The sequence below is a fragment of the Manacus vitellinus genome, unplaced genomic scaffold (genome assembly GCF_001715985.3).
Source record: "Manacus vitellinus isolate BGI_N305 unplaced genomic scaffold, ASM171598v3 scaffold_5_pilon, whole genome shotgun sequence".
Taxonomy (NCBI): Eukaryota; Metazoa; Chordata; class Aves; order Passeriformes; family Pipridae; genus Manacus; species Manacus vitellinus.
Window position 1 is genome coordinate 34,196,627 of NW_021940682.1, and position 22,577 is coordinate 34,219,203.

Consider the following 22,577-nt stretch of genomic DNA (forward strand, 5'->3'; position numbering starts at 1 on the left):
CCTGTGGTGGAACGCAGCAGTGGCAGCTCTCACTTCTGCCACCACGTGCTTATGCCCAGCATCCCCCACTTGCTGTCTGTCTCACAAATAGCTATGGCAGGGGCTCAGGACTCCGCTGGGCTCAGGTGAGCAGAAGACCGGCTCCACCTTCCATCCTCTTCCAGGCCTCTGGCATTAGCACAAAATTCAGCTGGGAGTGATCTCCTTGCAGGAGGTGGTGTGCAACCATTTGAGTAGCAGCTCCTTATACTGCCCTAATAAATGGGAGAATAAAGATGCACTGTTTGGGCTAGGATCAGCTTGCTGACTGCCAGGTGGACCGTGCTTGTTGGTATCATCATGCACACCATGGAAACAACCTTGTGATAAACTCTGGAGCCATTATCCACTGTAACTCTGCACAGTGAGCTTCCATATCTGCCCCATCTCTGCCAGGGAGGGAACTGATATAGTATACATTAATTCACCAATATTTTATAGCAAATATAGAGGAAAAAGTGTAATTATACTTGGAGATAACTACTTGAAAATTTGCACAAGGTCCCAGAGATCACGGTACATTTTTTAACATTAAAAATATCAGATAATTTAGAAGAGAATATATGCTCACAGTTCTCTGCTGGACCAACAGGGAAAAGCCTCCAGATTTCTTACCACTGTTGACCAAATGCACAATTACTATGTGGTACGGGTTTTATTTTGGGGTTTTGTTTTTGTTATTAGCACTTTTATTTCCTGACTGCTAAGCAGTTAATCTCATTTTGAGAACACTCAGTCTAGAAACATTCCTGCAGTTTTTTAGGGTTCATTACAGTTTTGTCAGCTGTTCAGTAAACATGGGAATACACATTTTGTGGCAATAACGTATGTATATATTTTAAACAGTTTAATGCTATAACAAGGACCTATTGATAGCAAACCAACCAGAAGTAATGTCCAAGTAAATGCAAAATTGTTGCCAGCTTTTACTTGATTCTTAATGATGTAACCATGCTGTGGGCTACAACATGGTAGAAATCTTAGATGCCCACCGTACAGTTTGAAATAGAAGAGTGTTCTAGAAATCATGCTAACATCATATGGAACTGCCAACCAGTAAGTAGCAATAACATTGCCAAAAATGATCTGATGCAACTAGGATGTAATGCATCCTTACTGATCTTAAAACAGGTATGAAGGCAGAGATCCACCCTGCTGGGATTCAAATGTGTATACCAAAATAAGGTAATACGAGTACAGAAAACTGTTACGCCAACATATTTACTGGAGGAGAGAGACACTGCAGTATTTTCTTCCAGATCTCCTTTGAGCTACCAGCTGCTGTGTTAATCATTAATGAGACCATCCATTTTTACAGTCTGGGAGGGGAACCAAAAAATTCAGGTTTGGTTTTCACTTCATTTCCAGTCAGGTTTGTTGGAAGAGAAACCATGCCTCCAGCAAGGATGAGCCACTGTAATACAACACTATATCAATGACATTCTTCCACATGGAGGAGGAAACCACATTGGAGCTGGAAGGTTAACAACAGAAACAAAAACTCAATACCACTTTTTTGGGTGTCCACCACCGTTAATATTGCAATCATGGAAAATTCCTGCGTATGGGAAACCAATTGGAGTTGGAAGGTTAACAACAGAAACAAAAACTCAATACCACCTTTTTGGGTGTCAACTACTGTTAATATTGCAATCATCGAAAACTCCTCGTATGGGAAACCAATTGTACAAATTCACTGATCAAAAGCAGCAATTTTGTCCATAAGCTGGAGTTTTTAATAAGATCCATGTACATGGTCCCTATACTTTGGCCATCTCCCTTTCCAACTACAGATTTTCTAGCAGTTACTTCGAAAGCAAAGCTCTATATGGAACAACTATGTTCTGATTATTTTGTAGGTCAGTGTATCTTGCTGCTATAATTCTTCTTTTTTAGGTAGGCTTTTACCATAGCAACAGGAATTAGAAAGATTTTAGAAACAGGAATATATGAACAGAAATATAAGAAACAATCAACAAGGGACAAGAGATAAAATAAGAGAAACTGCATTAGGTTTTTGATGCCGTCAGGATTTCCAGTGGACAACAGTGGCTTCCTTCAAACTTGTGTATTAGAAAACAAAATTGAGGCATGATCTCTGAAAGCTGATAGAGATGTACAAGCTCTGAGTAAGGTGGTAAGCTGGGGTATAGGTATATATAGTTATATTTTTCATATAGCTTTATGAAAAAAGATTTAAAATTTCTGGCTATTTGAATCTTGGCAAAGATGAAGAACATGTTGGTTCCAACGGGCTGAGCCTCTGGCCTCCTGCTGGAGGAGAAAAAGGGGAGATGCACGTTCCACTCATGCCAGCTGACCACAGTCAGTCCAGAAGTGATTTCAATAGCAGTTCTCCTTCTAGTATTTCAGGTCATTCTGCTCCTGCACTTTCTAATTCTTCTTTTACCAGTAATCTGTAATGCCATACTGGCAGGCTGAGGAGATGGCAATGAATAAGAAATCAGATCAACAAATGTAGTGATTTCCATTTTCTGATAAGAGAGAGCCATGGATTTAAAAAAAACCCAGCAACCATCAAAACCCCCCAACAAACATTGGCAAAATATTCAGGCAGCTTGAGTGGCTGTGTATGGCAAAATCACAACTGTCCAAGCACTACTGACTAACATAGACTACCCATTACCCACTGCTATTGCAAAATGCATTGAGTTCACATGTGTGATTTCCCTAAGGTTACAAAGAATGGCATGGAAAATTGCTGCACTATATTCAAAGAAACAAATACCCAATACAAGAAGGTACCAAGTTATAAAGCAGCAGACTGAACTCCATAGATACAGAGACGAGTGCAGCAGGCAACAGAAGGGTGCCTGTCTTTATTCTATTTTGCTGGCATATTTAAATTCAAAATTGAACTGGTATCAGCTGTAATGGACAATGACATCGTCCTTTTCTGTTCTGTGAGGTGGCTGATGTCAAATTGTCAGGCTATTTTGTGCCAGGAACAGGCTCATTTAAACCCTGGATGAGTTAACACCTTCTTCATCCTCTTAGAAGCTTTGAGTCATACTCACTGCTTTTCTGGCCAGGGACTGGCTCAGAAGGAATCCCATCCATTTATACTGCACCTTGAACAGAGTGAAATCACATCAAGTGGAAAAAGCCCACCCAGACCCTTTGTCCAAATTTAAACACAAAACCAAAGGAAGAAAGCAGTTAAAGTGACTGCAATTAAACCAATAAACTCTGAGTAAAGTTTTATCTAAAGATTTTAATGTTAAAAATTATTTCAGTTATGCCCTCATTTACACCATCCTCCAGAATTACTGCATTAAGTGTCAAATTAGGTTTTGTTTGTACCAGTCTTGAAGATGTAAATCTAACCTTTCAATAAATCTTTATTTTCTTCTGACAAGAGATTAAATCCATGCACCATGGAAAGCAAAATGAGACAAGATTATAGCTGTTTTGAAAGTTAAGTCAAGGCGGATGAAGCTGAACTATTGACATCACCCAAATCATAACCAGAAATAACTCATCAAGGTTACCTCTTTGCACACAGTACAGCATCACAAATAATGACTTACATAGCACTGCAGTAACGCACCATATTACCCTGGAGAAGATATGTGTAATCACTTATAGGCTAGTGCCTCACCTGAAGGAACCTGTGGGGAGATACACTACCATGTGACATACAATGATGCTGGGTACACACCCACACGGAACAAAGTTCTTCACCTTCACTTCCACACACACAAAAGCACCAGGCTCCATCAAGCATTCCAAAAAGTCACAGGAAAACCCCTCCTGACCTCAGCAACAGCACAACTCATAAATGCACACAATAATTAACAGTATTAACCAAATTAACCCATTGACAGACCAACCCCTGGCATGCAGACTGTCACCCCACTGCAGAACTCCCCACTGCAAGGCCCACCCTGCCCTGAGGTACTGCAGTGCTCCGGCCATGCTGCACTAGGGTATGCCTAGTCCTTCAGACCTTGGAGACTTTTCAGAACTCTCATTACCAACTCTTGAGCAAAGCAACTCTAATGAACGCTTCATGGTGCTTGCCTGCTGCAAGATGCTTCCTGCCCAAGCCCCAACATAAGCTGTTGTAGCCCTGTCATCCTTAGCTCCCATTTAAGTGGAACTAACTTTTGTGCTTGCAAAGCAGCCCTGGCATGGGTTTTGGTCTTTGCTGAAAGCTCTGGAAGGTGCCACAGAGCTGGATGCATCTCCCTGGTCACCCTCTCGGCTGCACTGCAAGCCTCCCACCTGCTCTCTCATTCTGCCTGGCAAGGAGCTATATTTAAGTCATTATTACAATATACAAACTATGCAGACACATTAATCTACTAGTATTACTGTAATAATACAAACAGCCTCAGGGCCTCACTCTGCAAAAGATTACAAAAGCAAGCAACTCATCAGAACTATTTAAGAGTACAAAGAGGTTCTCACAAGGCATAGTTATGTTTGCAGGTTTTGTCTGCTCAGGTAACCAGGCAAAGCCACATCACCTCCTATCTCTCTTCAAATACCTCCTTCACAAAAAATTTTAAAAAATTAGTTTTAAAATACTCAAAAATGTCTCACCAAATGCACTAAAAACAAAATATGGTATCTTAGACTTTGTATTTCCAAACCATTAGACTAGTAGGGTTTTTTTACCCAGTGAGCTATCAACACACATATCCCTCATTGTCATGCTTATGATATTCAGATCATATTTCATACAAAAAAATTCGGACCTCAAATTCAGCCTAGATATCATCTGGTGACTGACATGCATTCATAATTAAGCAGCTACTGGAGCATTAATCATCTTGCAGTTCCTTCTTGGAGACACTTGAGTTTTACATGCCTCTCATTGAGCCTCAGTTATTTAGCATTAATAACTGCTCGTGTCTGCGCCTGCTGCTAGAAGCTGGGGTGCTGCATGGGGGGACTGATCATTTCCATTTCAGCATGGCCATTGCCTTTATGCAGACTTGCTTTTTTCTCCTCTGCCAAGAAGAGCAGAGTTTTGGTCCAGCTGCATGCAGCTGGCCAACATCTGCAGTTTAGGTTTTGTTTCAGGAAAGCACTTATGTCCAGCCCACCAGGGATGCTGCCAGCAGAGAAACCGCATCAGGAATCACTGAGAGGGGACTGGAGGTGTTCCTGTGCACAGCTAGTAATCCTTAATGCCATGTCACCCCTAAGATCAGTGCTCCCACACCTCCCAGGGACATTATCCTTCCTCTCAACAGATAAGAAGATAAAGATGATGAGAGGTATCAGACCCATGGTGGGTGCTGAGTCCCAGGTGTCAATACTTCTCTCTGAGATACACAACCTAAAGCTACTAGTGCTGAGCAAGTCTTTATTTCTCACAGCCATGGCTAGAAAGCTTTTTAAATATTTCTATGACAAATGGCGAGGGAAGCTCTGTGGTCAGTATGGGGTTTGGCTCACGCTCTCTCCCAGGTCCTTGCTGCCATCTTCCTTGACCACAAGCAGGAAAATCCACTTCAAAAGCCAGGAAATTCCACCAGACTGACAGCAGAAAGAAGATGTGAGATGCTGGGGTGAGGATCTCACAGGCTGCTGCAGAAATGCCTTTAAATAGATCATGAGCATGTACCACAACATTAACCTTCTATGACAGACTAGTGAAAATCACTTCCCTGTGTTCAGCATGCTAGAAGTGTGGCTGCAGAGACAGTGATGCCCTTCAGCTTCCAAAGGCAGGGCTTTTATGGACTTTTTTCTACCCTGACCTCTGACAATTTCACTTAGTACATGGAGCATAAAGCTTTATACACGTCCTCACTTAAAGTGTGACCTCTGCAATGCACATTCCAGCACTAAAGTTAATGTTTGACTTTGTGCTATTTCCCAGAGAATTAGTTTCAGATTTTTTGTTTGTTTGGGGCTTTTAGAGTATGTGGTTGAGGTTGCCTATGACAGAACATGTCTTCAGGCTGTAGTGTAGAAATAGATGGGGAGTGAGAATCATGCCCAGTACGTGAAGGGCTGTTCAGGAATCTGAAGCCCCTGTTGACATCTGTCAACCCCTTTAGAATCTGTAAACCACGTTCATTCAAGCACTTTGGCATATTTTAAGATAAAAATGGCCCTTGTGCAGCCATTAGCAGGAAATCTCGTGTAGAAGCCATTTGCAGGAAGCAGACAATTGTTTACAGGTCACTTCAGTTGTCGTGCTGAAATAAAGAGAGCACAGAAACAACAAGCTCTCTCCTTGCAGCTGCAAATTTCATTCTACACCTTCAAGCAAAGAAACTCCTATCTACTGCAGTCACAGACTGAGCAACATGTCCCCAAACAGAATCTGTAACCGGGGGATCCCTGTGGACAGGATTCAAAAGGGGCAGCTGCATTAGGGCATCTTCCACCTTCCAACTCCCTTTGAAATGGGAAGACATGTCTGGAAGAGCCAAGAAAACCTCTAGATACAGCTGAAGAAACTTTTCTTCTTGTTGTTCTTGGACTAACGCCCTCCTGCTATTCACAGCCACAGCTGCTGGTCACTTGGCTGCCTACAGTCCAAGTCTAAATGGAGGGCAGTGCGCCAGCTCATGACTTGGCACGACACTTTTGCCACAGTGTTACTGCCAAGCGACTGTGGATTTAAGCAGGCAGTCTGCCTGCACCACATTTTGAGTGCCACTGCTTTTGCGGCAACTGCTCCTTTGCACACGTAACTAAGTGTTGGCACTATGTCCTACCAAATATTGAGCACTGCCTACTCTGCCCCTGGGGTCACAGGACCTGGGACTCTGAGGACAAAAACTTCTGTCCCTCAGAGGAGAGAGAACTTCGTTTTGCCCACCAGTGAAACCTCAGCTCATCTCACAACAGCACTAACCAGAAGAGCAGAGAGCAAAGGGCAAGATGCCTCCTTTGCCTCAATGCTCTGATGTAAGGTCTTCCACCAGCATGACCCAGCCCTCTCCTCCTGCTGCTGGAGTAGATACAATGGCCTGAGCTCTACATGAGCAAATTAACTCTGCAAACCACCAGCACACAACAAATAAGCTCCAGAACACATGTAGGAACAAAAGAAAGCAGAAACTACCCCAACTGTGGTGTTCATGGCAAAGGTCTGTATCCTGTCATAGGAAATAAAAGGAGAGGGAGAGAGAGAGGGCGTCCATACATCTCTGTCTTCCAAGGAGACAGGTGATCATTAAGTAGGTGTCTAAAAATCCATTTAGGGCATCTAAACTGTCAAGACCTATGCGAAAACTTACTCTGAAGCTTCTGAAGATCTTCGATCATCCCTTTTTTTTATGTTTGTTAAAGATACCATGAACCTTTCCTCGCAGACTTAAATTTTCAGCATGTGAGAAAATGAAAAAGAAACTCAGTATGCCCAAATCTTTCTTGTCTTCTCACCAGTGAGGTATCTGCCAGTAGAACAGAAAAATGACTCATGGTTCTCCTCTGAATCATTATTTGCAAAATATCTGGAATGCTGGGTTGACATGAGCACTCTACGAGAAAATCAAAAACCCAACCAGGGTGTCTAGTAGGGAAGAAAACCCATTTTGTCACAATCTGAACAGGAACCACAGTGGCTCATCTCCAACCTCCCTGCTCAAGCAGGGTCATCCTAGACCACACTGCATGACTGCATCCAGACCAGCACCATTTCATTTTGTTAAGCTCTGTCACAATAAAACCCTTCCTTCCTTCTTAATACTGCAGGTGTCTACCTGCGATACCAGCTGACAAGTGTCTGAAGGCGTTTTGTAGAAATTAAGTCTTGAGAGATGTGTCTTGTCTTGACAAAAATTTAATTATTCTGAACCTCTGGCAGGTGACATAGCTCTTAAAATGAGTTATGCTGGTAGTAGTGCAGGGCAGGAACTCCTGAGCAGCAGTACGAGAAGAAAGCCATCAGTCAGATACGGCATCTCCTGTTGATGGTTATCACTGCAATAAGACTCAGGAATTAATAACTAGAGAAAATACCCTCCCTACATCCTGTGAAAATGTTTCTCCATGCATGGCACATCATTAAGAGGTCAAGAAAACATTTTTAGGACACACACACCCTGTTGCATGTCATAAATAAGAGCATGCATTTGACCCAGCCACGACTTTCAATGACAGCTCTTTAAGTCCCAAGGTGACGTAACAGTCCAGTTAAAGACAAAAAGGAAACTGTAATCTATGCTGTGTGCCAGGATTTTACACACATACAGTAAAACACCATCACTATTGCTCATTTAGCTTCGACACATTTAACTCCTAAACCCCACAAACTTAATATATTGAGCACCTTTGTGTTTTTCCTCTTAAACAAATTTGTATCTTTTTTTGCTGCAACAGATCCATCCAGATGCTTCTCTTTTTCACTGAGACAAACAGCTATGCCACTGAGATATGCCATCAACACCAGTTTTAAAACTTTGTGTCCACATCCCATGCTAATTACTCACCTGAGGACATTCACACAGTTACTTAAGGTCCCATTGACCCTAGCCAATCAAGGGGGCAAAGACACTGTCTTGGGCAACACACCAGAGCTGTGGTCTGGTTTGGTCACCGTCACACTTCTGGGCAGAGCATTACTCCCTGCCCATAAACACCCTCCTTGCCAGCAGCACAGACCAGGGACTGTCCCCCTCACCCTGCATTGGTGAGGTATCCCTGTGGCAGTGGGGGATTAGAGTTCCTCCCTCACTCAGAAGCACGGTGTCTAGCACACAGCAAATATTTGAACTAAATCATATCACCACGCTTTATACTTCTTGTACAGATTTAACTGTAAAAATGCTAGTCTTGCTGGGGAATATGTCTGTCAGACCAGATGGACCTCGATCTCCATAATTTTTTAGCAGAGACTTGACCGAGCCTGCAAAACTCCCAGTGTGGGATTACTGGTCTTTTGAGCATGACTGACATTATCAAAAAATAAATCTCAGTGTCTTGTCTCATTTTCAATAGCAAATAATACTGAATTTGACTAAATAGATGATTTAAGAAACAGGACAACATTGCATTCTGGGAATGGGAAAAAAATGTCTGTATGCCAAACTTTGCACAGTAGAAGTTTGTATTTTTAATAATTAAACAAGAGAATAACCCCTATAATGATGGGATAACTTTTTCCATCTGTGGGAGTCCTAATAAATGTAAAAAAGATAATCACCATGGTGGTTGATTATAACTATCAAACGAGTAGCTGTAACAGACAGGCGTTCTTACATAGCACCTAATTAACAAGATGACATAGATTCTTCCACGCTTCAAACACATGTATGTATTTGAATGTATTTTAATACATGTGCTGATCTGATTTTGTAAAAGGTGTAATTTCTAAGTGAGAAAATAAAATGCCTACCTCAAAGGAAGGTTTTCTGACAAATCTGAACCCAATTACTCAGAGCCTCAAATTCCACTAGCAGCATCTGGGAAAAAACCAAATCCTTCAGTGTCACAGAGCAGATTCTTCCTGCTACGAGAAAGTATAAATTTAATTGTGGACCGCATTTAATTAAATTGATCTTCAGATTGTTACAGGAGAAGAAAGCTCTCACCACCCAAGGTTCCTGGTAATGGGAATAGCAAAAAACATACCCTGTGAGACTGTAGGTAACTGTTGCTCACTCACTCAATAGTAAGATGAAGAATAGTGTCTGCTGGTAAATGAACTTTTGGACTAAAATAATTTGCATATTTCCTGGTCCCCTGGAAACAGTCTTCAATTTGTTAGAAGTTTTACAAAAAAGAAAAAAAACACATTTCTTTAATGAAATGAAATATCAGAACCAAGAAAATTTGAAGTTGATGATTTGTAGAACCCAGTATCTGCATTGTCATCCTATATTAATTCCCTAGTTTGTCTATTCTGCAAATGTTTCTCTCCAACAGACACAAGGGTGGTTAGGATTTCCAGCAGGGTTCTGATGGCTGCTCTATGGAAGCAAAGACATCAAGAACAGTTGTAGGAAACAGATGTGCCACTTAAGGTACCTCCACTGAATGGCAAAGGGACGAATGCTTTACATGCTAATACTTAGTTCAGGATTCCTTTATAGAATAAGGCCATAAAAATCCTATTATTGCCTATGTTTTTAGCCTAGCTCCACTTGGAAGCAGACATTCTTGTAGCAAAAGCCCTGTTGGAGTGAGTAAAGAAGAAGAGTTGCAATGGGCAGGGCAGAATCTGTAGCTCCTAGGCCCCTTGCAGCACTAAACTGAAATTAAATTTTGATTTTTGTAAGTATAAAGTGCTAGCTCTGAGAAGCACATCAGCAGCCACAGCAGCTGAATGGTAAAGTGGTAATCTGCAGAAATAGTTATTCATTATTCTGGGAAAAAAATGGGTAATTCACAGAAAGTGGTGCACAACTCAGTGAAGAAATCAAAGATGGGACATCTACAATGGAGTAATCTCCATCCTCTAAGTAGCCCATCCTCCAGACATAAGCAAAATACTAGGGAAACTTTTTGAAAAGAATAAATGCAGTAAATACAGATACCAATCAGGGAAAAAAGCAAGGGTAGTCAGATGGACAAACCAGACATGCCAGCAAACAATACAAGTTTCATAAGCTTCTGACAATTTGCTAAAGGGGGCTTTATCCTCAGTTAGGTTTTCTTAATCAGGAATACTCTAAATACTCCTGATACCAGTTTTTACAATGGTGCTAAATTTCCAGATGTTTACCTTAGGGATGCTCTTTTCTTTTAAAACAAAGATGAGTTAGAGTTACTCAGGAGTACTGGGAAAAGAGTTGAAACAGAAAGATTAACTAAGATTAACTGAGGCGTGGGCAGTGCACACCTACTCAGCCTGGATGAAGCCAGGGGTGCAGTGGCCAAACTGCCACGACAGAATATATTCCCTCTCCCTGAAAGTGGCTGCTGTGACCAAAGAACTGGAGGAGAATCTTTCCTCCTGGAAAGGCTGAAGGGGAGCAGAGAGAGATGCCAGTGTGTTCTAGGTAAGCAAATTGCTATTTCTGCATCAAGTAAATTACTGAAACTCTCACCAGAAATATTTATAAAGCAAAACCAGGTAGAGAGATAAGGAGAAACTAGGGCAGTTCCTGGAAAAGAAAACTGTACAGTGGCAAGCCATTAGAATTACTTGAGCTCATCAACAGATAGTGGATAACTTAAACTCAGCTGACCTTCAGTTTCAAGTTACCTGCAGTCCTTTGTCTCAAATTATTCTATTCCTGTTCCATTTTAAATCTATCAACAAACCTTAAAGGGTACAAAAATACAGATAAACCAGTTAAAAAGCATTTAATCTTTCCAGTTTTGGCAAAACCTGCATTTTGGCCGCAGCTTCCGTCCTGTACCTAATCTATCAGTACAGAGAGTGTTTACTGAAGTATCAGTCCTGTCCTCTCTACCTGGATATACATTTTCATCTTAGTGCTAATCTACTGCTTTGTCACTTTGGTGGTAATCTGTCATAACTCTGTCATGTGAACATAACAAAGAAACAAAGACTACATTCACACGAAGTTCAAGTCGTCCTGGTTGACTCAGTTGAAAACCGTAGATTATCATGTCCAAACTGGGTATTATCTGAAAGACCTCCTCTGTGGCTTCTCTATCCAACAACAACCATTTCACAACTAGCTGCACCTTCCTCAGGACAGTCATCTATAGCACAGCTTCTACATCCAACTTACTGTATGCCCATTCAGTGCTGAACAAAGTGCCAAACTCAGATGAGACTGTAGGCAGAAATACAGCACATATCAAATACTAATGGTGAAACCATGGTGGTCTGTAGTTGACAGGTGCCATGACCTGTTTGGGAGCATGTGCACCAATACTGCTCAGAATGGTACAAGACTATTACAGTAAATTTTGTTCTACCTTCACACAGGGCTGGAAACTGTATGATCCTGGTGTCATGCTGTATTTCTAAACACTATCCTACTGCAAATAGCAAGGTCCAAATGACTGAAGTCAAAAGGCAAGTTACAAATTCTAAACAAGTAGTGTAATCAAAAAGCTTGGAGAGGTATTTTTACTTGTTTACACAGATGTTCAGGTTATGAGGAACAAGAGTAAGATAGTCAGGAGATACTGTGAAAGGGTTTTGAGTATCATTTGCTTTTATCTACTTTGAAGGAACAAAATGCTGATAGGAGGAAAAAAAAAAGAAAGAACTTTTTACCTAGGATGAAAAGCAAAGAAGTATTAAAGTGTTCTGCAAGTCAAGTCTTGCTGACATGGTGTTCCAGGTAATGGGTCTTTCGTTGCCCATAAAACCCAGTTTCACCTCAAATTAGCACTGGTTTTGACCAATGAGGTCAAATTTTGAGAAAATAAAGAACTTCAGCTGTGACAAAAGGCTCGTCAGAAAACCCACCAGAATGTAATATCCAGATCCTGCTGCAGATGAGCACAGTTAACCTCACCACGAACCACCTCTCTTCCAAACAACAGTGAACCTGCTTGGAGAACAACCAATCCTGCCCAAAACTGCGTCAATCACATTGAAACTGCTTGTAAATGTAACAGAAGTCTAATGAGAAATTATAACTAGGCATATTTTCCCCCCTCGATCCATATTTACAAGATTGCTTGAGAGACACGAGTTGGCAAAAGCCTCTCTTGGTCTGGAATATCACTGCACACGACATCCAGACAGGCTGTTGAGCTCAGCCTCCTTTTCCCACTGAGCCAAGCAAGCTTTTCTCACTTTCCATAGAGAGAGTCCCCTAACCACACAGGTATATAGCACTCTTGACGGACAGATTCAGATCAGAAAAGCCAGCAGCCTGAACACAAAAAGCTGGTTGTAAGCCGGCTTCCTAGGAAAACGTTTGCCAGCAGACCTACAAGCAGTTCACATTCAAGCCAAAGAAGCTGCTTGAGCTCCACAGAGGGGGCAAAAAAGCGACCCAGAATTAGTGTAGTCTCTGACAGAAGCAACATGAGGAGATGGCAACTGGAGACCTATCTCTCATTCTTGAGTGAGAAGCACATCTGCAACATTTTAACTCTTCTGAGTAATTACTTGTTTCTTGAATCACCATTAAGGCTAGACATAAAACCTGCATTTTGATAGAAATGTACCAGGTTTCAATTTCAGGGTAGGACACTTAAAACTTCCAAAAAAAGATCCTTCCTCTCAAAAAAACCTTCTCATTGCTGTCCTATCAAGGGTGTCACTGACCTTGACCTGCCTCCGTCCCTCAGGTGTTTTGCTAGGAGCGCCAAGATGGAGATCCTGACTTCTGGGCTCTGCCTGCACAGTGCTCACTTCTGCAGACAGTATCATTGCCAGAGCTGCAGATCCACCAGGGTTGTGAAAGAACAGGGAAGATATTTTCAAAGCATATCTCAACCCATGAGGATGCATGGACAGTGCAGACGGAGATGACTTAAAAAAAATAAATCTAAACAAATGAGGAAAGCCCTTAAGCACTCCTATTTAATGAAGGAGAACAAACACATTTCAATTCTAAAGTACCTAATGATTTTAATTAAAACTTCTCTCCTCTGCAAAGTTTCAGTCTTTTGATTTATTAAAACCTTGTAATTATAATGTAAACTACAGTTCCAAACATTCCCATTTCCTGCAGGAGGGAAATTCTGATTATTTTTTTAACATGTCAGTATGATTTAGACAGAAATTTTATGATTTAAATCTCCAAGTAAAAAGACCTAAACAACTGCTGCCAAAGGAAATTTAAGGCAAGAAATGAAAGCTTCCAATGACATAACAATACCAGATGCAGGAGAATAAGGAGCCTTGCAGAGGCTGCATCTGGAAGTGGAATACTCGACAAGCATTCTCTTGAGTGCCAGACTTTTTCCAATTTGCACCTTCAGATCTACGTATTTCTTCACTGAAATATAGTAAGAAAAAGTGCTGTCCTTGTTCCTTGTGCTGCCATGCAGTGCATACTCCATTAGCTCAGCACAGTCTGGCCTGTCTCAGGCACTTGGTCTTATTAGAAACCTGTACTCATTAGCTATGCAAGAGAACACACTGTCTGGCCAGTCACTGCTTGTACAATGCCAAATACATCTGCCTCTGGGCAGATCTGGGCTGGATTCACCACCACCTACAGCCTTCCTCTGAACTCCTCTGTGCATGGATGTCTTCAGGATGGTGCTCCCAAGCAAGTGAATCCAATATCACCTTGGTAACAGTTTCAGGTCTCCTTTTGAAAATGGGTTTTTGGATGCCTTCACTGTGTTCTCCCAGCCCTATACAGACATCCCAATACCTTCTACCATCGCTCAAGAGCCTCTGTTGATGCTCTCTGAATGTGGGGAGGGAGAAATAGCAAGAATCTTAATTGTTTGAGGGCAAAATGAAATACTTTCATTACCTTTTTACACAGGTACTAGACAGCCACGTACAACACTCTGGTTTGCAGGATGCTACTCTCTATTTACCAAGATGTTTTACTTAGCAGGCATATGCTCCCTCTGTATTCCCCACATGCTTTTGTGGATTTTAAAAAATAAATTCAGAGAAGCAGAATCATTTGCTCCATTGCAGATAGCTTAAATGGGAAACATTTGGATAATAAGAAGAGGATAGATAAATCTATGTGATGACTACATGAGATTTTTAACTGAAAGACTGACAAACTCTTCTGTAAAAATACAGAACAAAGTTTTGTGACATTAATGGCATTCCTTATTAAAGACTATAGACATAAACATCTGAACACTGGTATGCTATTTAAGAAAAAAATACAGTAAAGGTCAGGTCAGCTCAGAAAACTGTACCTTTTCTGCATAAAAATATAGAATATTACACTCTCTTCAATACAAGACATCTATTGTTAAGGTCTGGTCTAGGAAGCCATTTACAGCTCTCAACAGCAGCTGTATTCAACAACTGAATGTATGTGCAGTCGTGCTCACTCTTGCGCGGTACAGAATGGTGACCTTTCTATCAACCATGTCCATCTAAATCTCAAACCACTGTAAATGCTGCACATACAGGAACAATGTGTTTTTCATGTGGCATTAAGTATCCCATGCCAGAACCCATGCACAAAAGACAGAAGCTGCCTGGATGAGGGTGAAGACGATACACAAACACAACACCTGGGAAATGGGGATTTTATTCTCAGCTTTCACTAAATTCTTGTGTGATCTAAGGAGAAGATATTTTGTCTTATTTTCTTCTGGGACTGAATTCACAGTGGCCCTGTAATTTATCCATCCTTTTCAATTTTTTTTTGTACTCTCAATTTTTACATTTTTTAAAAAAAAAAACCAGAAAAAAAGAAGTGAGTTGTTTGGTGTTTTTAAGTAAGAAGAAGGGCATGTCAGTACAAAGTTTGATTGTTACAAAGAACCTAAAGTACTTTTTAAAAAAAGCAATTTTAAATGAAGGAGTATTAGCTCAAGATGAAGGCATCTAAGATTGGTCATTGTGAACAAAAGCAAAACCCTTCAGTTTGACGGGACTGTATTTGGTCATGCTTTCTCTACCATGGGCCACTTAAAATCCAGCTGACCTCAGACAGCAGCAGGGAGGCAAACCCAAGCTCTGACATTCAGAGAAAGTAATGAAGGGGAAGGATGAGTTCACCTTTGTGTTCTAGAAACAAGACCTATGTGATTCTTTGGGGAAAAAAGGAAATCTATCAGAACAAAAATCCAGCAGCCATCCTATTTGCCATAGGCACTATCAAAAGCAGAACTGTTAGTAATATTATAGCAAATTTGGTATTATGAGAGGTGAAACCTTACTGCCTATTTTTGCACTTGCTCTTAAACAACAATCTCCATCTGACTTTCCTTTGCACACTGCAGTGGTGCAACTTAAGCTGACCTAAGCTGGATCTAGAGCAGTGCATCTGTGCTAACATGTGTTAGGGTGTTGATCTCACTAAAAATTAATGAGGTAAAAAAGATTATCCTTCATATCAACTCTCAATACCACTGTGAGATGAAGCAAAAGGCAAGAACATATGACGGGCTAAGAAGGCTACTGCAAACCAGATCAGTCATGGACCTAAAGTGCAGATGGACTGAAGCTCTGGCTGATCTCTGTTAGTTGACTGAGTATAGGCTGATAAGGAAATATATGGGCCCACCTTCCCTTCTCTCCATGGTTGCTCACTCCCTTCTCTTTCCTTCTAGACCCTCCAGAGATAACACACATGTGGGCTGCATGATCTGTCAGATCAAGGCCTGAATGCAACCAGAAAAAAAATCAGGTGAGGGTACTGAAGGTAAGGTTTGTTTTCCATCCATGCGGCTTCCCTTATAAAAGGGTTACATTTTCATTCTGTCCTAGAATAGTTCATCTTTCACCCTGCTTCTCTTTCAGCCACTGATTCAGAGCAGCAGCCAAGTACCATGTGCTCTGGTCTGCTCTGTGGGAGAGCTACTCCTCTTTCCATTGAGGACTGAGGGAACCCAGAGAAACCAGCCCCTTTCCAAAAAAGATTTGATGACTACAAACCACTAGTCTCCATATTATCCATTTTTTTGCATCGGGAAATAGCACCTGAAACAGCAAGAGGCAGCCCCCCATACCAGTGAGTCAGGGAGGGGCAGAAAGAACAACTGAACACAGGCACAGCAGCATACAGATGAAAATTCAACCAAATTATTAAGATATGCAGTTGCATGTCAGAAAAAAAGGGTCAAGAAAAGTCCTCTTTGCCCTGCACGATACACTGTCATTTGATCATGTGCTCTGCCATTTCTGGCAGTGCCTGGCACAGGTACTGTCTTACCTGTCAGGTGTGTATTAGACACCCCAATGAAGTACTTGCAAGGATACATTTCCCTACAAGTGACAATCCAATGCCTTGGCAAGAATACTGGCACTAATGCCAAGGGCTCACTGTCTTCCAGTCCAAATCCTACAGCACGGGGGCGATTTCTACTACTGTCAGCCATAAAGTACAATGGATATCATCAAGCACTTGAGTAAAAATACCCGTGTAAAGCATTAACATGAAGGATGATACAGCTTCCTCTTTGATAAATGACTCTCCTGCCTAAAGCCTGCATCAGGCACAACCACATATTTCACCTTACTTACTGTGGAAGAATTTCCTTTTGGTTTTGTGGATCAGACCATCATTTAGCTCACCCACCTTGCTATTCAGTTTGCAGTGGTACAGAGCAGCAATCCACAGGATGCTGAGCCTCAAAAAGAAAAGCACCTGTGTTAAGTATCTAAGATAGGAGTGCCTAGTTCAGGAACGCAATTAATTATTCCTCATGCAGTCAACTATGAAAGAAATCCTCCTCCAGGGAATTCAGAGCAGGTACAATGCCCAGAGTGAATACCTCCTCCACCACCTTTCTGCATGTTACCAGTCCTGAGGGTCTTGGGACGCCTGTGACAAGGGACACGTCAATCAGTGCTGAGAGGACATGGGAACGTGAAAAAATTGCATCATGGAAGCCAGGGAGGAAATGGTCTGTCATATAATTGCTTCTTCATGTGTGCATTAAGCCTGAGGCATAGAGGTGTCAGGATGTTATTCAGTGTCAGGAAAAGGAAATAACCTTATCCTGTACGTCTAGTTATTTCTATTGGAGAGGGAGAAAAGACTCCCATTACACGAGTTGGCTCTGAAACAGCTAGTCCCAGAGAGGTAGGACATTGATTTATACCATTGCTCGGGGCATCTCCCTCTAGTGAACAGCTGGGTACACGATTAGCCCACATATCAATGTATGAAAAGGACAGATTTGTCAAGCAGGAGCTTTGCTAGGTCATCAGCTGGATAACAGACATGCTAGACAGGGACACATACTGATCTTTTCTGAAGAAGTAGAAACATGCCTCCTTGCTGTGTGCCAAAGCACACTGACTTGAGACAACTTCTCCCACACCAGTGGGATACTTTTTTTAACTACAGTGACACTTCCCTTATTGCTACTGGTCCTTCCAAATCTTTTTTTTCCCCTCTGTAAGGAAGACAGAAGGCAATATTTGATGTCCTAAGGCAACTGCTTAAGTAAGAGCTCAATGGCAGATGACAGCCAGCACTTATTATGGATCAGAGGCACTTATCAAAGACCTCTACGTCCAGATGTTGGAATGTTAACACAAAAGAAGTTACGAATGCCTACAAACATACCAGTCAGGAAAGAGTGTAACTATGAAAATTAAATAAGGAACAAAACCAAGTATCTCTTTGTTCAAAGGGACTTAAAACTATAAAACAAATATATCAGAAAGGAATTGCTGTGGCAAAAAAACATCCACAAGAACAAAACAAGGAGCTGTCTCAGGAGAAAGGAATTATAATTATTATGTCACATCAAATGCAACAGATAACTTACTTTCACAAACAGACATATTTGAGGGAATTCTACATGGAACTGAATTGTGTGTTAATGCTTTCCAGGTGTAAGAGGATAGCTAGAAAACCACAGTAATAACAAGACTAACTATGGCAGAGTAAGGAGCTCTAATGGACTGATAATCTTCCCAGAATTGCCTCGCCGCAGAGCTCAGCTGGCCTGGCTTGATTTCCTTCATCATTTCCAACCTTAAAGGAACACCACCAACTTCAACTCAGTCAATCTTCAAGCCATCAGAAGGAGTCACCCAGGCTAAGATCTGTGACTTGAACTTAATGGGTTTTTGCTGACATGTTAAAAACATACTCCCCAACAAAAAATGAAAAAACTCCTGGAGAATCAATGCTATAAATGAAAAGAGAAAACTAACTAGGTGTGAAATGCACAGGGATCAAAAGCCAAGAGACTGAAAAGCATTGCACCCTCCAACCTCCTGAGCTAATTGTTTCCCTAGAGGATTCACTGCTGCTGTTTCTGGGTGTCTGTCATGACCTTGCACCAGCTGCTGGTCAACAAAGCAGAGCATTTAATGGACCCCTGGCTCAGAGCTACCATATTACACACAGCCAAGTGCCAGGCAGTGCTACACCGCTGGTTTCAAGTGTTACTCTTCCTGTTCCTCATGTCCTCTCCTTTTTGTGGTCCAAAGACACAGTTGTCTATCTTGAAAGCTCATGTTCAGTCCCTTATGCTTCTGTCCCCTTAATTTTTTCCTCGGCTTTTCTCATGCTACTGGACATGGAGAGCGTGTGGGAGAAGGCTCACACATCTCATCTCTTCCTCTCTGCCTGCTGCCAGGGAGCAAAAAAGAGATAACACAGTCTCCTTCCTCTTGCTGCCATCACATACTGAGGAGGAAAGAGTGGTTTTGTCACTCCATACACACTGCAGTAGAGGAGAAAAGGTGTTGAGATGATCAGAGTATCTTGTTTCCTTGTCCTGACCTTAATGAAGTTGGGCACAAGGGACCTAAGAGCTACAGAGATCATGGTGCATCTCACTGTCAGAGTTTGCAATCAATTCCCCTTCATCAGCTGTTCCCCTCCACCAGGACTCTATTCTAGTCTCCTGCGGTTAACACGAGCCTCCAAGCTACAGGTGCTCATCTGCTGTGACTCACAGAGGCAGCCCCTATTAAAACAACATACAATTAATATCACAGTAAACTTCCGCACAGTCTTTAACAAAGCATTGTATAAAGTGAGGCAGCTATTGGTATGCTGGCTCAGTGCCTGGGGAACTAAGGCAGTCATGGGCAAGAGGACTTGTCTGATGTCCCACCAGAGGAACTGAGGGCACAACAATGAAGAAATAGCTGAGTAGCAGCACAAGAAGCTGTGAATGAGAGCAGTTCTGACACCAAAACCACCTTCTCCTGCCAACTACAGGCTTGGCCCCATAGCATGCTGACAGACATACTGCCCGGCATTGACAGCAAAAGAAATCCAGGAGGAGTGAACAATTTGGTTAAGAGAAAGAATATGAGACATGTTTACCTGCATACTAGTACTTCTGAAACATCTCACTTGAAAGCTCTGATGCGGGTTTGAATACTAATAACTTCCTCCTGCTTCTTAAGGAAAACATTTTGTTCTGGGTGTCAAGAAGCCCATTTCTACAATTCAAATATGCAGACATCTGCAGGATGAAGAGAGGAAATTGTGTGCAATGCTGCCTTCAGTGTACAAAGCAAACATCTGCATAGTCACAAGCAGTTTATTGTCCAAGTTCAAAGGCAGGAGAGCCCTACAGCTCTGTACACCTCTACTTTCAGCAGCTGGGGCTACAAGAGGAAATAAGTGCCACCGTTGAGGAGAGTGCAAGAGGTTCCAGCACAGATGACAAATAGCCTGAAAACAAGAAAGGAGTAAATAAAGGAAAAAAGGGAACTACACAACTAGACAACAGTCATGTAAAAATATCCTCAGTAAATTGTGAGGCAACATTTCAACCAATCTACACTTACAATATGATTTGCTCATAACTCAGAACTTTACTCATCTTTGAAGGCTCCAAAACGAAGTTGTAGTTACTCTCTATTGTCTTGGGTGCAAGTCTAAAATGCTTTCTAGAAATTTAAATTGTGCTTTTGAATAGTAAGAAGTTGCCTTACCATTTTCTGCTTCCTGTCTGAAAAATACTATCTGATCTGGAAAGGAATTGATGCATACCTTAGTGAAATGAAAAGTGGCAGTTAAAGACAAATCTGATTTACAAATAAAATTTATTATTAAACTGTCCTCCTGAAGGTTTTCAATTTGATTGAAGAAACTCAGCCAGGTGACTGCATTTTTCAGAGCAGAGAAGGTATTGTGGAAAATCCCCAAGTTAAAAGTTCAAATCCTTAGACTCACAGAAATAAAGCCTTCTGTGACTCTCAATCAAAATGCACATCTAAAATGTACAGTGATATTCTCACTGCCTCCTATAGAGGAAAAAACATATTTGCTTCAAAAGCAAAATGATGTTTTTCTGATTACAAGCCTGCCTGGTGACTTGCACTGTAGCAGGTAGCAGAGCTGCAGGGTTAGCTCCTAGGCCACTGTGCCTCTTACTAAGAGTGCCATTGAACAAATAACATTCCTGTTCACTTACTTGCAAGTCCATTGCATCTCTAATCCTAATTTTTCCAATTTTTTGCATTAATATCCTAATGTATTTTTCCAACAATCAAGATAATCAGCAAGAAATATTACCATAAAAGCATAATCCCATCTTAGAAATTTTATTTTTATCAAAAGATCCAGAACTTAAGGCTAGTCCAAGCTCAGCAGGAGTGTCAGAGCAACAGAAAAAAACAAAGTCATTCAAAAGACATTGAAATAAATTTTCTCTTAGAAAATCTTGACCTCACTAAACACAACACAGGAGAAGGCTGTTTCAGTCAGAACTTTTTAAAAGACATTATCAAAATATTCTGTCCTGATTTTAAACCGTTCAAATGTTATGCTGAATTTTGACTAACTATACAAAGATCTTGTTTAATACACTACAAGGCAGAATTTCTGATTTTCCTGCAGTGTGGATATTAATTTCTATAGATGCTGACATGATGAATAAGAAGGAGAAAACACAGGATCCCAGACTTCGGATTTGTAGTAAAACTCTGAAAACATCCAGACTTGTAGTAAAATTAGGATCTCAATTTTTAGAGGGATCGCACTGAATAAATTCAACATCTTTTAAGAGTTACATCATCTACAGCTGCATATGTGACATCCAAATCTATCAGTCTTGAACATCGTTAGGGGCACACGCACCTTAACATGCAACTATGTAGAGCAAGGCAGCACTGCTCTTACTCTTGATAATTTCAAAAGGAGAAGAGTCATGTTCACTCCAACTTCTCCTAAAGGAAGGTGCCCTGAATATTTTGAAGGAGAATCAATCAGATTATATCTTTTACCATATGGCCTAGACACAAGGACATGAAGATTTACTTATAAATTTCCCCTTCCAAAAATAGTAATGTTCATCATCTGACTGAGACACTTCCTGCCCTTTACTCTTCTTCCTCCACAGAAGAGGTAAAAGTTTTTCCATAAATTTTTTGCAAACAAATGTTGTGAAGCACCTGTGAATTATTCACTGTGAAAGCTATTACATTGTGCTCTGACAGGTGTCTTCAAGAAAAGTAAAGCCAGAAAGCATCACTGATGTTTTGGAATCACATGAGTTTTATGGATACACAGTGTGTAAAAACTAGATGCTTTATTGTCTTTAGTCAACACATGTTCACAAGCCTAATATACAGAGTGCTGAAAACGACAGTGGCAGAAGACAGTTAACATGGAGTAAGGATTCTGATTTAGCTCATTATCAGCAGGTAGCACTTCCTAGGAGGCTGGAGAAAGTGTGATGGGAAACATCTAATTAAGAGGCTGAAGAACACCTACTTAACTATCAGCCAGCTGGGAAGAATTAAATAGCTAATGCTATCAGAAAAGAGGCAATAATGGATGGCACAAGTGCTTTTCAGATAGGCTTGTGAGCAGCAGTCTGGTGCTTAAACTTCTGTCAGGTTCCCAGTGCACAGTAAGTCTGGCTGGAAACCCCGAGGTGCAAAAGAAGGTCATTCTTTTCTATGACTTCTGTTTATTTGGTTTTGCAATCCTTGAATCACACAGATGAAGTTTCAGAAGGTTTTCACTTCTGCAATGCAAACTGGAACCATCTAAACTTAAAATGTTACCTCTGAATTTCTTTCTTAACTGTAGTAGAAATTTTGGGAGTAGCAAGGCCATCCAGTACTGACTTCGACAGCTGTCCCAAAT

The 22,577-nt window shown here is 41.2% G+C and overlaps 1 protein-coding gene across 3 annotated transcripts in view; it reads right to left on the reverse strand.

Annotated features, from left to right (window-relative positions):
- The window catches only part of SRGAP1 (SLIT-ROBO Rho GTPase activating protein 1), a 137,095-nt gene that overhangs the window by 70,651 nt on the left and 43,867 nt on the right, over positions 1–22,577 (reverse strand). The gene's annotated exons all lie outside the window — the stretch shown is intronic.